Genomic DNA, 15,000 nt, shown 5'->3' with positions numbered 1-15,000 from the left:
TGTTTTCCAGATGATGGAGAGTAAATGTTTACTCAGCGCTTGATTCTGCCTGAACTCTGAATTCATGAACATGCTCTTTCTCACCAGCGTATGAACACACACACACACACACACACACACACACACACACACACACACACACACACACACACACACACACACACACACACACACACACACACACACACACACACACACACACACACACACTTGGCAGAGTGTTAAAGAAGCGGTCCTCGTTAGCATGCAGAGGAACAGATCATCTACGGCTCTCACAGCAACACACACTCATCTCAGCGCTTTATAGAGTTACACTACACACTAAACTTTATATCTCATACTTTACACACTAAACTTTACATTTAAAGCTTTATATCTCATACTTCACACTAAACTTTACATTTAAAACTTTATTTCTCATACTTTACACACTAAACTTTACATTTAAAGCTTTACATCTCATACTTTACACACTAAACTTTACATTTAAAGCTTTACATCTCATACTTTACACACTAAACTTTACATTTAAAGCTTTATAGCTCATACTTTACACACTAAACTTTACATTTAAAACTTTATATCTCATACTTTACACACTAAACTTTACATTTAAAGCTTTATATCTCATACTTTACACACTAAACTTTACATTTAAAGCTTTATAGCTCATACTTTACACACTAAACTTTACATTTAAAGCTTTATATCTCATACTTTACACACTAAACTTTACATTTAAAGCTTTATATCTCATACTTTACACACTAAACTTTACATTTAAAACTTTATAGCTCATACTTTACACACTAAACTTTACATTTAAAGCTTTATAGCTCATACTTTACACACTAAACTTTACATTTAAAGCTTTATATCTCATACTTTACACACTAAACTTTACATTTAAAGCTTTATAGCTCATACTTTACACACTAAACTTTACATTTAAAGCTTTATAGCTCATACTTTACACACTAAACTTTACATTTAAAGCTTTATATCTCATACTTTACACACTAAACTTTACATTTAAAGCTTTATAGCTCATACTTTACACACTAAACTTTACATTTAAAGCTTTATATCTTATACTTCACACTAAACTTTACATTTAAAGCTTTATAGCTCATACTTTACACACTAAACTTTACATTTAAAACTTTATTTCTCATACTTTACACACTAAACTTTACATTTAAAACTTTATTTCTCATACTTTACACTAGGCTTGTGCCGGTATTCGGTAATGCGATAAATCACGGTAATGAATATGCACGATATTGTTATCGCGGGCACTTCAAAATACCGTGAAAAATAATAGATCCGAATTTATATTCTTAGAACGCGCCTTAGCTTATTTTCCATCAACCGCTTGAAGAAACACTGCGTATATGCTGCGCAGAACTGATGCGCACTCTGATGTAAACAGTCCCCGCATGTAGAAGCCCTGTGTGCGCAGTGCGCGCCGCCGCTGCCACCGCACTATAATCCTCACACGCAGGCCATCTGGCAGACCGGGCACTTTACCGGTGGGCCGACGTACTTTTTGGGCCGGGCTGATCATCGTCTTATGATTTGATCGGCCCATAAAAGGCTTAGCAGCCTATCGTTTTTTTCTGCCTTATTGATTGACGCTGCTGTGATCTGTGACTCTCTGAAAGTAGATGCTTTTTTTCCTGGACAGACAGACCGGGCCGGTCCATGTGACACTCTGCAGCCCATTGGCTCTTTTCGGTATTGACATTGGGCTGGCCCAATCACAAACTCCTATTTTGGACTCCGTGTGAGCGTGCGTCGTCTGTGTGTATTTGTCAAAATAGTCGAGAGTCAGAGAGAAGAAACGCAAGGGAGGCGCAGAGAAATCGCGGGAAATACACCGGCGTTTCATTTAGCTATTCTGAAAAGTTCTCTGTTCATTCTAGTACACGGCTAAAAACGCAAATCACGTGACCACACACTCTCTGCCCAGAGCTGCAGCCACTAGTTCAGCGGGTGAGCATAAACCCCAGGTCAGAGTATAGTGCATGTCAGACAGTTCATCTGCTGGATGATCTCATCTCACTATAGTTGTTAAACGTAATATTGAATTCATCTTGTTGTCTCTATCTAACAATTCTTATGTCTTTTGAATCACTTGTTCTCAGTTAACTGTTTTGGCTGAGTGCAAAGCTAATATATTAATTTATGTAACCACATACACTGATTCTGCACATTGACTGATTGCTTACCTTTATCGTTTAAATTTAATGTACGTTATACTGTTATAATGGCCATTATTGGTTATTAAAACTGATATTCTGCAAAAGAGACAGGGTAAAATTCATTCTTTTCAATGGAAATGAAAGGAGACAGTTATATTTAAGCCCTGTTTTGTTATAAATATGCAGTGTGAAGATGATGCTCATAAAAATATGCAGCTACACGAGGCTGTTTGGTGTCTGTTAATCATAATATCAAAATAAAACAAATTTGACTTATTTTATGTTTTCATTGTTTAGATAGTGAAACAGCAAGCAGGATGAGGTGAAAGAGGTTAAAATGTAACACTGTTCCCTTTGAAGATTTACCCATGCATTAGCAGGCAGTTTTTGTTATGTTTATTATTGAATATAGGCTGAGTCAATAGTGTATTGAATAAGCTAAATTGGCTGTAGTGTATGAGTGTGTGTGAATGAGTGTGTATGGGTGGTTTCCAATATTGGGTTGTGGCTGGAAAGGCATCTGCTGCATAAAACATGCTGGAATAGTTGGCAGTTCATTCCACTGTGGCAACCCCTGATAAATAAGGGACTTATGCGAAGAAAAATAAATGAATGAATAGTGTATTTTTTTAGAACTCAACAAATATCTTTATGGACAGCATACAGAAATTAAATTGAGATTAAAGTTTGTATTTATTTATTTCATATATATGGCTTTTGTGTTTTATAGAATATGAGTTGATAAAAATATTGGACATGCATAGATAGATAGCATTTTGATTAAATTTAGTGGGCCGCTCTGGCCCAAAATGCCAGGCCCGATTTTTTTGCCCCAGTCCAGCCCTGCTCACACGAAGAAGAAGCATGGCGGAAGGAGGAACGCTGCCGACAATTTATCCCCCTTCAAAAAGGTTAAAGTCAGAAGTTTGGAAATATTTTGGGTTCCAAAAAAATGCAGAGGGATTACGAAGACGGTTTCCCTTTTGCACATTTACTTTGATATAATTGCTCAAGTTTACTTTTATATTGTGTATTGTTTTATTTATATTTATTTGTATTTAAATGTTTGAAGTACTTTTAGTTAATTAAAAAGTTATTAAAGTTTTGTTATTGAAGTTTTTTGTGTTTTTTTACCTGTTTCTCTAGTAAAATTACAATATCGTGATAATACCGTATACCGTGATAAAAGCTCAGTCAATTAATCGCAGCATGAAAATGTGATACCGGCACATGCCTACTTTACACACTAAACTTTACATTTAAAGCTTTACATCTCATACTTTACACACTAAACTTTACATTTAAAGCTTTATCTTATACTTTACACACTAAACTTTACATTTAAAGCTTTATAGCTCATACTTTACACACTAAACTTTACATTTAAAGCTTTATATCTCATACTTTACACACTAAACTTTACATTTAAAGCTTTATATCTCATACTTTACACACTAAACTTTACATTTAAAGCTTTATATCTCATACTTTACACACTAAACTTTACATTTAAAACTTTATATCTCATACTTTACACACTAAACTTTACATTTAAAGCTTTATATCTCATACTTTACACACTAAACTTTACATTTAAAGCTTTATATCTCATACTTTACACACTAAACTTTACATTTAAAGCTTTATATCTCATACTTTACACACTAAACTTTACATTTAAAGCTTTATAGCTCATACTTTACACACTAAACTTTACATTTAAAGCTTTATAGCTCATACTTTACACACTAAACTTTACATTTAAAACTTTATATCTCATACTTTACACACTAAACTTTACATTTAAAGCTTTATATCTCATACTTTACACACTAAACTTTACATTTAAAGCTTTATATCTCATACTTTACACACTAAACTTTACATTTAAAGCTTTATAGCTCATACTTTACACACTAAACTTTACATTTAAAGCTTTATATCTCATACTTTACACACTAAACTTTACATTTAAAACTTTATATCTCATACTTTACACACTAAACTTTACATTTAAAGCTTTATAGCTCATACTTTACACACTAAACTTTACATTTAAAGCTTTATATCTCATACTTTACACACTAAACTTTACATTTAAAGCTTTATAGCTCATACTTTACACACTAAACTTTACATTTAAAGCTTTACATCTCATACTTTACACACTAAACTTTACATTTAAAGCTTTACATCTCATACTTTACACACTAAACTTTACATTTAAAGCTTTACATCTCATACTTTACACACTAAAACTTTACATTTAAAGCTTTATATCTCATACTTTACACACTAAACTTTACATTTAAAGCTTTATATCTCATACTCTACACACTAAACTTTACATTTAAAGCTTTATAGCTCATACTTTACACACTAAACTTTACATTTAAAGCTTTATATCTCATACTTTACACACTAAACTTTACATTTAAAGCTTTATTTCTCATACTTTACACACTAAACTTTACATTTAAAGCTTTATATCTTATACTTCACACTAAACTTTACATTTAAAGCTTTATTTCTCATACTTTACACACTAAACTTTACATTTAAAGCTTTATATCTTATACTTCACACTAAACTTTACATTTAAAGCTTTATATCTCATACTTTACACACTAAACTTTACATTTAAAGCTTTATATCTCATACTTTACACACTAAACTTTACATTTAAAGCTTTATAGCTCATACTTTACACACTAAACTTTACATTTAAAGCTTTATATCTCATACTTTACACACTAAACTTTACATTTAAAGCTTTATAGCTCATACTTTACACACTAAACTTTACATTTAAAGCTTTATATCTCATACTTTACACACTAAACTTTACATTTAAAGCTTTATATCTCATACTTTACACACTAAACTTTACATTTAAAGCTTTATTTCCCATACTTTACACACTAAACTTTACATTTAAAGCTTTATATCTCATACTTTACACACTAAACTTTACATTTAAAGCTTTATATCTCATACTTTACACACTAAACTTTACATTTAAAGCTTTATATCTCATACTTTACACACTAAACTTTACATTTAAAGCTTTATATCTCATACTTTACACACTAAACTTTACATTTAAAGCTTTATATCTCATACTTTACACACTAAACTTTACATTTAAAGTTTTATCTCATACTTTACACACTAAACTTTACATTTAAAGCTTTATATCTCATACTTTACACACTAAACTTTACATTTAAAGCTTTATATCTCATACTTTACACACTAAACTTTACATTTAAAGCTTTATATCTCATACTTTACACACTAAACTTTACACTTAAAGCTTTATATCTCATACTTTACACACTAAACTTTACATTTAAAGCTTTATATCTCATACTTTACACACTAAACTTTACATTTAAAGCTTTATATCTCATACTTTACACAATAAACTTTACATTTAAAGCTTTATATCTCATACTTTACACACTAAACTTTACATTTAACGCTTTATTTCTCATACTTTACACACTAAACTTTACATTTAAAGCTTTATATCTTATACTTCACACTAAACTTTACATTTAAAGCTTTATTTCTCATACTTTACACACTAAACTTTACATTTAAAGCTTTATATCTTATACTTCACACTAAACTTTACATTTAAAGCTTTATTTCTCATACTTTACACACTAAACTTTACATTTAAAGCTTTATATCTTATACTTCACACTAAACTTTACATTTAAAGCTTTATTTCTCATACTTTACACACTAAACTTTACATTTAAAGCTTTATATCTCATACTTTACACACTAAACTTTACATTTAAAGCTTTATATCTTATACTTTACATTTCACATCTTCATATATATTACATATTCAAGTTTTTAATGTAAGCTGTTACTGTGAGGAAAAGTCAAAATCACAAGATTAGATGTCAATATTTATTTGTTATTAAAATAAACATTGAAAAAATGTAAGTGAATATAACAGTGTATTATTTGTGTAAATTTTTTGTTGTCTTTAGTTTTTATTTGGTTTCATCTCTACGTTTTTTTTGTTTTTGTTTTAGTTTAATATTATTTCATCACAACTAATTAAACTAAATGTATATTTTAAATGCATTTAACTTTTACCATTTCATGTTTATATTTCTGCCGTTTTAATTTGACCTTTTCTGTATGTATTTAAAATGACCTTTTAACATTTATATTAGTTTTACATGTACGTAAAGTTCAGTTTTTGTATTAGTTTTAAAGTATTACTAAGTACATGTTAAACCAACATGTTATAAATTGCTATTTTTTAAGTCACATTTTCTTTTCAGCCCAATTTGTAATAGCTATCTGCTTTATTTCTACACATATTTGTTCATAAATGCTCACTGCATATCTCCAGTAATCCTGCTTCCTCCACTAAACGTCTCCTGACTGAAGAAAGCTGCTATATTTGCTCTGAATAAGCTGATTTTCTCAGAGCGAGGGCTGAATAATCCTTCATTCTCATCAGATCACTCAGCTTTCATATGCTGATGATGATCGCTCATTTGCATATGCAAATAACTCCAGCCAAACTCCGCAAACACAGTTACTGCTCAAGAGTTACAGTGATCAGGGAAGCTCGCGTCTGATTGGCCGGAATCACCCAGGCTGAAATTATATATGCGAGCGGCACTGATCAATCATTGGCCGGCGGTGTCGTATCCATGGCGATGCATGTACTCCAGAATCCGCATCCTGCTTAGTGTTGTTGACCTTTTCAATAAAGTAAAAGGAAACAAGACGGAGCCGCGTCCTGAATGAGTGAATGAAAACTGAACACAACCGCTTCACACTAAACACTAAACTACACAACACAACTAATCTGATCCAGACAGAGCTAAACACATGACTCCTGACCCTTCAATCTGCATACAGACTCAGCTCTGTGTGGACGTCACTATAACACTCATTACTTTCTATTCCTCAATGAACGCCATGCTGGAAATGAGCAGCAACGCCAACACAATAAACAGATCTGAAGGGATTTACTGCACACATGTTCATGTTCAGATGATCAGCTGATCAGTGTCGGATGAGGATTATCAACACTCATTCACTCATTCTCCTTCAGCTGAGTCACTTATTCATCAGGGGTCGCCACAGCAGAATGAACCGACAACTATTCCAGCATATGTTTTACACAGCGGATGCCCTTCCAGCTGCAACCCAGTATTGGGAAACACCCATACACACTTATGCACTACGGCCAGTTTAGTTGATCAGTTCCCCTATAGCGCATGTGTTTGGACTGTGGGGGAAACCGGAGCACCCGGAGGAAACCCACACCAACACGGGGAGAACATGCAAACTCCACACAGAAACACCAACTGACCCAGCCGAGACTCGAACCAGCAATCTTCTTGCTGTGAGGTGAACACACATCTGCACACTCCACTGCGCACATCATGATAATAATAATAATAATTAAAAAACACACACACACACACTTTTTAAAAATGTGCATTCTTGTGCTTCATAAACTTAAGTCTAGAACACACACACACAAACACACACACACACACACACACACACACACACACACACACACACACACACACACACACACACACCTGTAGCAGCATTCATCAGCCCTGATCTGGAACAGGCTGATCTTAATCTGGCACACTATCTAGGGCAGATGAGTGAAATAGGACACAGCCAAGAACACCTTCACAGATCCACACACACACACAACACTAGACTGACCCTGACCTTACAGTAGTTCGTGATGGTGAGTGTGTGTGTGTGTGTGTGTGTGTTTTGCTTGTCTGCAGAGGTTTCCAGAGTGCTGATAGTGGTTGTAGAGAGACAATAGCAGCGGCCGCAGCGGTCAGCAGATCCTAAATCCACTATTGAGCACAGATGATGCTGGAATGAGGGCAGTGAATGAGGAAAGAGCAGCGTATGCTCACTGTATGCTAACCCTCGACATTAGCATCACAATCCCTGCTGGACCCCTCTATCTCTCACTCATTCGCACGCACACACACACACACACACACACACACACACACACACCTGTCTCTTGCTATATGTCCCCACAAGTATAGCAAAACCAGTAAATGTTGATCTTGTGTTTGTGTCTGTACATATGTGAGTGTGTATGTCTGTATTTGTGTGTATGTGTGTGTCAGTGTGTGAGTGAACGAGTGTATGTGTGTGTATATACATATATGTGTGTGTGTCTGTATAAGTCTGTATTTGTATGTGTGTGTGTCAGTGTGTGTAAATGCGTGTCAGTGTATGTGTGTGTGAGTCTGTACCTGTGTCTGTGTGTGTTTATGTAAGTCTGTATTAGTGTGTATATTGTATATGTGTGTGTATGAGTGTGTGTGTGTGTGTGAGAAAGACTGTATATATATATATATATATATATATATGTATCTGTGTAAGTGTGTGTGTCTGTCTGTGTGTGTGTGTCAGTGTGTATGTGTTTGTGTGTGCGTCTGTGTAAGTCAGTGTGTGTGTGTTTGTGTGTGTGTATGTGTGTGTGTTAATCTGTGTGTGAGTCGGTGCTTGTTAATGCATGTGTGTGTGTGTGTGTGTGTGTGTGTGTGTGTGTGCGTGTGTGTGTCAGATGAACCCCTCATTGATCCCTATGAAGGCTCTGTGACTGCAGTAGTGTTTGAGCAGTGTGTATTAGAGCGGTGTGTATTAAAGCAGTGTCCGCCTCCACCTGCGTGTCTCAGAGGCTCTCCGGGTTCCTCCCACTCAGCAGGCCTGAGAACAGAATATAGACTCTCCCAAATAAAGACGGCTCATTGTGAGAGCGCTGAGACCCATCCGGCCTCCATTGTGCGGCTAACACACAAACCTGACACCCTACACACACGTGAAGGAGGACAGACAGATGGCATTGTGTGACCATGAAGAGACGCTTCATATATCACACACACACACACACCTCGCTGGAGCTGACGACACACAGGAACTGAACTCAACAACACACTAATATAACACACACTACAGTAGAGTCAGATTAAACTGGATCATCTGTGCCATTATAAAGCTCTTTACTGCTGTAAAAACTCTTCACCAGCCGGGTTTCATACGGTCCAGCAGGACTAACAGCAGCAGAGGGTCTAACACACATCCTCATGGAACATCAGTGTTAAATTAGATTAACAATGTTTAAACAATTATATAGAGACATGAAGAGTGTTAAAGATCAGACAGGAGGACTTAACCCATCTGAAGGATGATCAATGGGTTATTATCATTATTATCTGTAGATCCAGATCAACTAAAGCTAATGTTGATTTAATTAATGCTCAAACTGGAGGAACGAGGCTAAAATACAGTTAGAATCACAGTAATCAATAACATTATACAGTATCGACACACAGAATAATCATGTTTCAATCACTCATTCATTTTCAGCTTAGTCTCTCTATTTATCAGGGGTCACCACAGCGGAATGAACCGACAACTATTCCAGCATATGTTTTACACAGCGGATGCCCTTACAGCTGGAACCCAGTACTGGGAAACACCTATACACACACACACACACACACACACTCATGCACTACTGCCAGTTTAGTTGATCAGTTCCCCTATAGCGCATGTGTTTGGACTGTGGAGGAAACCGGAGCACCCGGAGGAAACCCACACCAACACGGGGAGAACATGCAAACTCCACACAGAAACACACACTGACCCAGCCGAGACTCAAACCAGAGACCTTCCTGCTGTGAGGTGATCATGCTACCCACTGCGCCACCGTGACGCCCCATCATATTCCACCGTTTTCTCATTATTATGAGGCACTTCTCTTGACAGCTGGAATTGCTCCGAGTGTTTCAGCTGTGCTCATCGGTCGGCCATATTGGACAGCAGAATGTAAACAAAGCCACTGAACCAATCAAAACAGATCAATACTGCTTAATATGATCAGGTATTGTCATGATTCGAGCTGAACTAAATCACTCAAGACATTCTAATCAGGACATTTAGAGCACTGTCGACTGTATAGAGCTATACCCACAGACTAACACTGCTATCTCCCTGCTCAGACTTTTGTAAAGCAACATTCAGAATGATTTTGGCAGTGCAGAAACTGAAACTCCTTTACAATTACGGTCTACAAAGCAAATCTAATCAGATCCACTGGTGTGGTGAAGAACTTCCAGAGCAAGAATCTCAACCAGGGGTTCTACAGGCCTCATCACGTCAAATGTAAGCCTTTTAAAGCCCATTATACATTAAATTACAGACTAACACAAGGCTAAACGCTGAAGATGTTGTTCTGACGGCCCAGTTAAAACATTAAAACACATGTTAATGTCAGCAAGATGAACCATACTGCTAATAAATAGTGAAGAAATAAAGTGTTGGTAAAACGTTTATTGAGATGGAATGATAGTGATTGGATGCTTGCTGGCCAGATTGGGTCGCTTCACATGGACACAGGAAAATGAAGACCGGTTTAAAATGATTTAAGTCAGGGGTGTCCAAACTCAGTCCTGGAGGGCCGAAGTCCTGCAGTTTAGCTCCAACTTCCTTCAACACATCTGCCTTGAAGCTTCTGCTTTACCTAGTAAGAGCTTGATCAGCTGTTCAGGAGTGTTTAATTGGGGTCGGAACTAAAATATGCAGGACACCGGCCCTCCAGCACCGAGTTTGGACACCCCTGATTTAAGACTGATTTAAGACCGCTGATTTAACACAATATTTTAGAGATTAAGACTATTTAAGGCCTAAAGTTTTGTTTTTAAATGTAAGACTTTAAGACTCCACATATACCCTGAAAAAGTGTTGCATGCAAAGCTGTTGCAAACTATTTATTAGTGTTGAATTTAAAGAAACTAATTAAATTTAATAATGTTCAACTTAAATTGTTTGTTTAAATTCAGCCCAAATTAATTGTTTACAACCACTTAACTTAAAAAAATGGAGTAAACCCAAGTAATCATCGTTGAATCATTTTCTTCAGTGCACCCTGTCAACAACATTCATGTTTCCTCGTATCATTTCCCCTCAATCAGCTGAAATAGACTGATATCTTGATTAATACTGCTCATACGTGTGCTATTAAACTCACGCTGCACTCTCTCCTGCTGATTAAGTCCTTCTCTAGATGATTGAGCAGCTTCTACATGTTGGTCTGTATAAATATGCACAATCCATACTGTAGTCTATATATAAAGTGCAGACTCTCGTCTACAGATGTAGAGTGAGTGTGAGATGTGGATATTTCTGCTGATCTTCTCGGAGGGGTTTCTCTCCTCATTCAGTGCTGCAGGTGAACTGAACTGAATAGTTTCTCCTTCAGTGAACTCAAAAGGCTGAGAGCAACAAAAGCTCATTCAGAGTGTGAGAAAAGCAGATCAGCGCTGACAGACAGACTTCATCTTTACAGCACAGCTCTACATGCTGACTGCAGATCACACAGGACCAGCTGACGGGTCTGTTACTAAAGCATGTTATCCTGAAGACTGATGTCAACATCTGGAGCTCCGGCTCAGCAGAAGAGCAGATATTCAGACAGAACGATCAGACACAGGGCGGCACAGTGGCTCAGTGGTTAGCACTGTGGCCTCACAGTTAGAAGGTCACTGGTTTGAGTCCTGGCTGGGTCAGTGTGTGTTTCTGTGTGGAGTTTGCATGTTCTCCCCGTGTTGGTGTGGGTTTCCTACGGGTGCTCCGGTTTCCCCCACAGTCCAAACACATGCGCTATAGGGGAACTGATCAACTACATTGGCTGTAGTGTGTGAGAATGAGTGTGTATGGGTGTTTCCCAGTACTGGGTTGCAGCTGGAAGGGCATCTGCTGTGTAAAACATATGCTAGAATAGTTGTCGGTTCATTCCGCTGTGGCGACCCCTGATAAATAAAGAGACTCAGCTGAATGAGTGAATCTGGACACTCTCAGACACACAGATGGAGGAATACAGCAGTCCCATCTGTGGGAATGTAGAGGAAATTCTCCATCATATCAGATGTGTAAAGGAGTATATTAAAGTGACGCTGCTCTCAGACGCTGAACTGCATCTCGTTTTTAAAGCACTGATATTAGATGTAATGCATTATAGTTTAAACTCGTATGTTAAATGCAATTAGCTGAATGTTTTCGACTCATTTCACACAGCAGCAGGACGAGATGACAGAACACGAGCGAGTTTAGAGAATTATAATGGATCTAAAATAGCCTTTTATCATTTAATTAGATTTCTGGCCCCATTGGCAGAGTTTTCCTCAACCTTTAAGCATGAAGTCACTTCTCCAGCAACGTTTCCATCAAGCATTTGCACATTCTAGGTTAATATGTAGATGTGTCTACTGGAAAATGAGACCACATGTATTTATTTATTTATTTATTGGCAATGCAGCACATCTCTTTGTATGTGTTATATATTTCATAATAACATCATAATTCTATTATCTATGACATAAGGCTGAATGATCTGACTATTCTGCTAAACTAACACACACTTCACTATTGAAACATGCATGTTTGTATTGACCTTCATTGATGATGGTGCAGCTTCAGTGCATCTCAAACAGCACGTGCAGATGTTTCAGCAATTCAATACGTCATTGACAATCATTCTATTATCCAATCAGTATTAGTCCAAACCCCTATATATATATATATATATATACCAAAGCTGTCCTTCCTGCAGTATCTCATGACTTTAGCATCCCTCCAGCACCCTGACACCTCTCCTCTTAACATTATCTACCCAGGGGGAGCGTTCTGGGGCCGGGCTAGACGCTTCACTTGAACCCCGACTTCTCTCTATTCCCCGATAAGGGGAATAACACGACTTGGGCTGTCTTCCCCGAGCTCAGAGCCCTCTACATGGACAGCACACCCAATACGCTACTCTTAAACATCTGAACTCGTCAAGTATTGAATAACACACCACAGCTAAAATCATCAAGTCTTTACATGTGCTCCAGTCAATACATCACAATCAGCACGCTGTCAATCCATTCACTCATTCATCTTCAGCTCAGTCACTTATTCATCAGGGGTCACCACAGCGGAATGAACCGACAACTATTCCAGCATATGTTTTACACAGCGGATGCCTTTCCAGCTGCAACCCAGTACTGGAAAACACCCATACACACTCATTCACACACACACTCATACACTACAGCCAGTTTAGTTGATCAGTTCCCCTATAGCGCATGTGTTTGGATTGTGGAGGAAACTGGAGCACCTGGAGGAAACCCACACCAACACGGGGAGAACATGCAAACTCCACACAGAAACACACACTGACCCACAAGCGTTCTGCTAATGTTAATATCACACACTTACTATACAAACACTACCTGATCCATTCAAACACAGAGTGGCCTGTATGTGAACACTGATCTACTTCTGATTGGCTGTTCACCTGCAGTAAGTCCCACCCCCTGCAACAATCTCCCTAAAACACTGAGCGACGCCCCACAGCTCCTTCAGACACCCACATGACCCGTCGCCTCCTCCGACAGCCAATCAGAGGCCAGCAGGATTTATGAATGATGAGCATGCACAGCGGCAGCTTATTGAAGATCTACAGCTCATTTATATGCTAATGACTCATGTTTATTCATCACCTTTGTCAAGCGCTTCGGCATATTATTGCAAACACATTCCGATCATACTTCATTCTGTCTGCTGAATGAACACGCACACACACACACACACACACACACACACACACACACACACACACACGCACACACACACACACACACACACACACACACACACACACACACACACACACACACACACACACACACACACACACACACACACACACTCATCTGCTTGACTATATTAGCGAGCTCGTCTCACACTGGTCTTGTTTTTCTATCAGGCTAATGATATCTTCTAGCCCTACACACACACACACACCCTCAGAGGAGCAACAGAACCATGATTTATGAGTGTGTTTGAGCAGACATGACATGTTAGATCTCCACAGACAGATGATGACAGCATTATTGGCTGAAACAAGTGCACTCAAAAGACAACAGCATGCTACAGGCTTCGTATAGTTATAGTTCAGTAATATCACACACATTTGTGCATCTCAGCGCAACACTGAACTGATTCCTTCCTGAATAAATCATTTGACTCAATCTTTGAATCAAATGAATCATTAATTCTCCTTCAGCTTAGTCTCTTTATTCATCAGAGGTCGCCACAGCGGAACGAACCGCCAACTATTCCAGGATATGTTTTACATAGTGGATGCCCTTCCAGCTGCAACCCAGTACTGGGAAAAACCCATACACACTCATTCACTCACACACAATCATATACAGACTATGTAGTTGATCAATTCCCCTATAGCACATGTGTTTGGACTGTGTTGAACCAGCAACCTTCTTACTGTGAGGCCACAGTGCTAATATATATAAACATATACATATACATACATATACACTTACTTGCTTTGTTTGTGAACAAATCAGCTATTGTGAAAGAATCAATTAAGTTTAACCAACAAGTTCATATCAAGTGAGTTTGGATTTATGCACAATATTGTGTGTTTTTCTGTTTCACCAATGATAGTTCAAATAAAACCTGTGATTCTTTCCTGAATTAATCTGTTTCTGAATGACTCATTTGAGTCAATGATTCAGTGATTCTTATACACTCACTTGCTGAATTAGCTATTCTAAATGAATCATTTAAATGACCGAATCAGTGAATCACTCATTTAGACTGGTCTTTGCACACCTATTGGTGGTTTTAGAATCATTCATTCATTCATTCATTCATTCATTCATTCATTCATTCATTCTCCTTTAGCTTAGTCACT

General features: G+C 37.3%; 1 protein-coding gene across 1 annotated transcript in view; it reads right to left on the bottom strand.

The window, feature by feature from the left end:
• Nucleotides 1-15,000, bottom strand: part of LOC130219232 (neuronal cell adhesion molecule-like) — a gene marked incomplete at its 3' end in the record, with an annotated part of 23,800 nt that overhangs the window by 8,191 nt on the left and 609 nt on the right. The window lies entirely within an intron of this gene.

Source organism: Danio aesculapii, chromosome 25 (assembly GCF_903798145.1).
Source record: "Danio aesculapii chromosome 25, fDanAes4.1, whole genome shotgun sequence".
Classification (NCBI taxonomy): Eukaryota; Metazoa; Chordata; class Actinopteri; order Cypriniformes; family Danionidae; genus Danio; species Danio aesculapii.
This window is presented reverse-complemented; position numbering and strand designations above follow the sequence as displayed.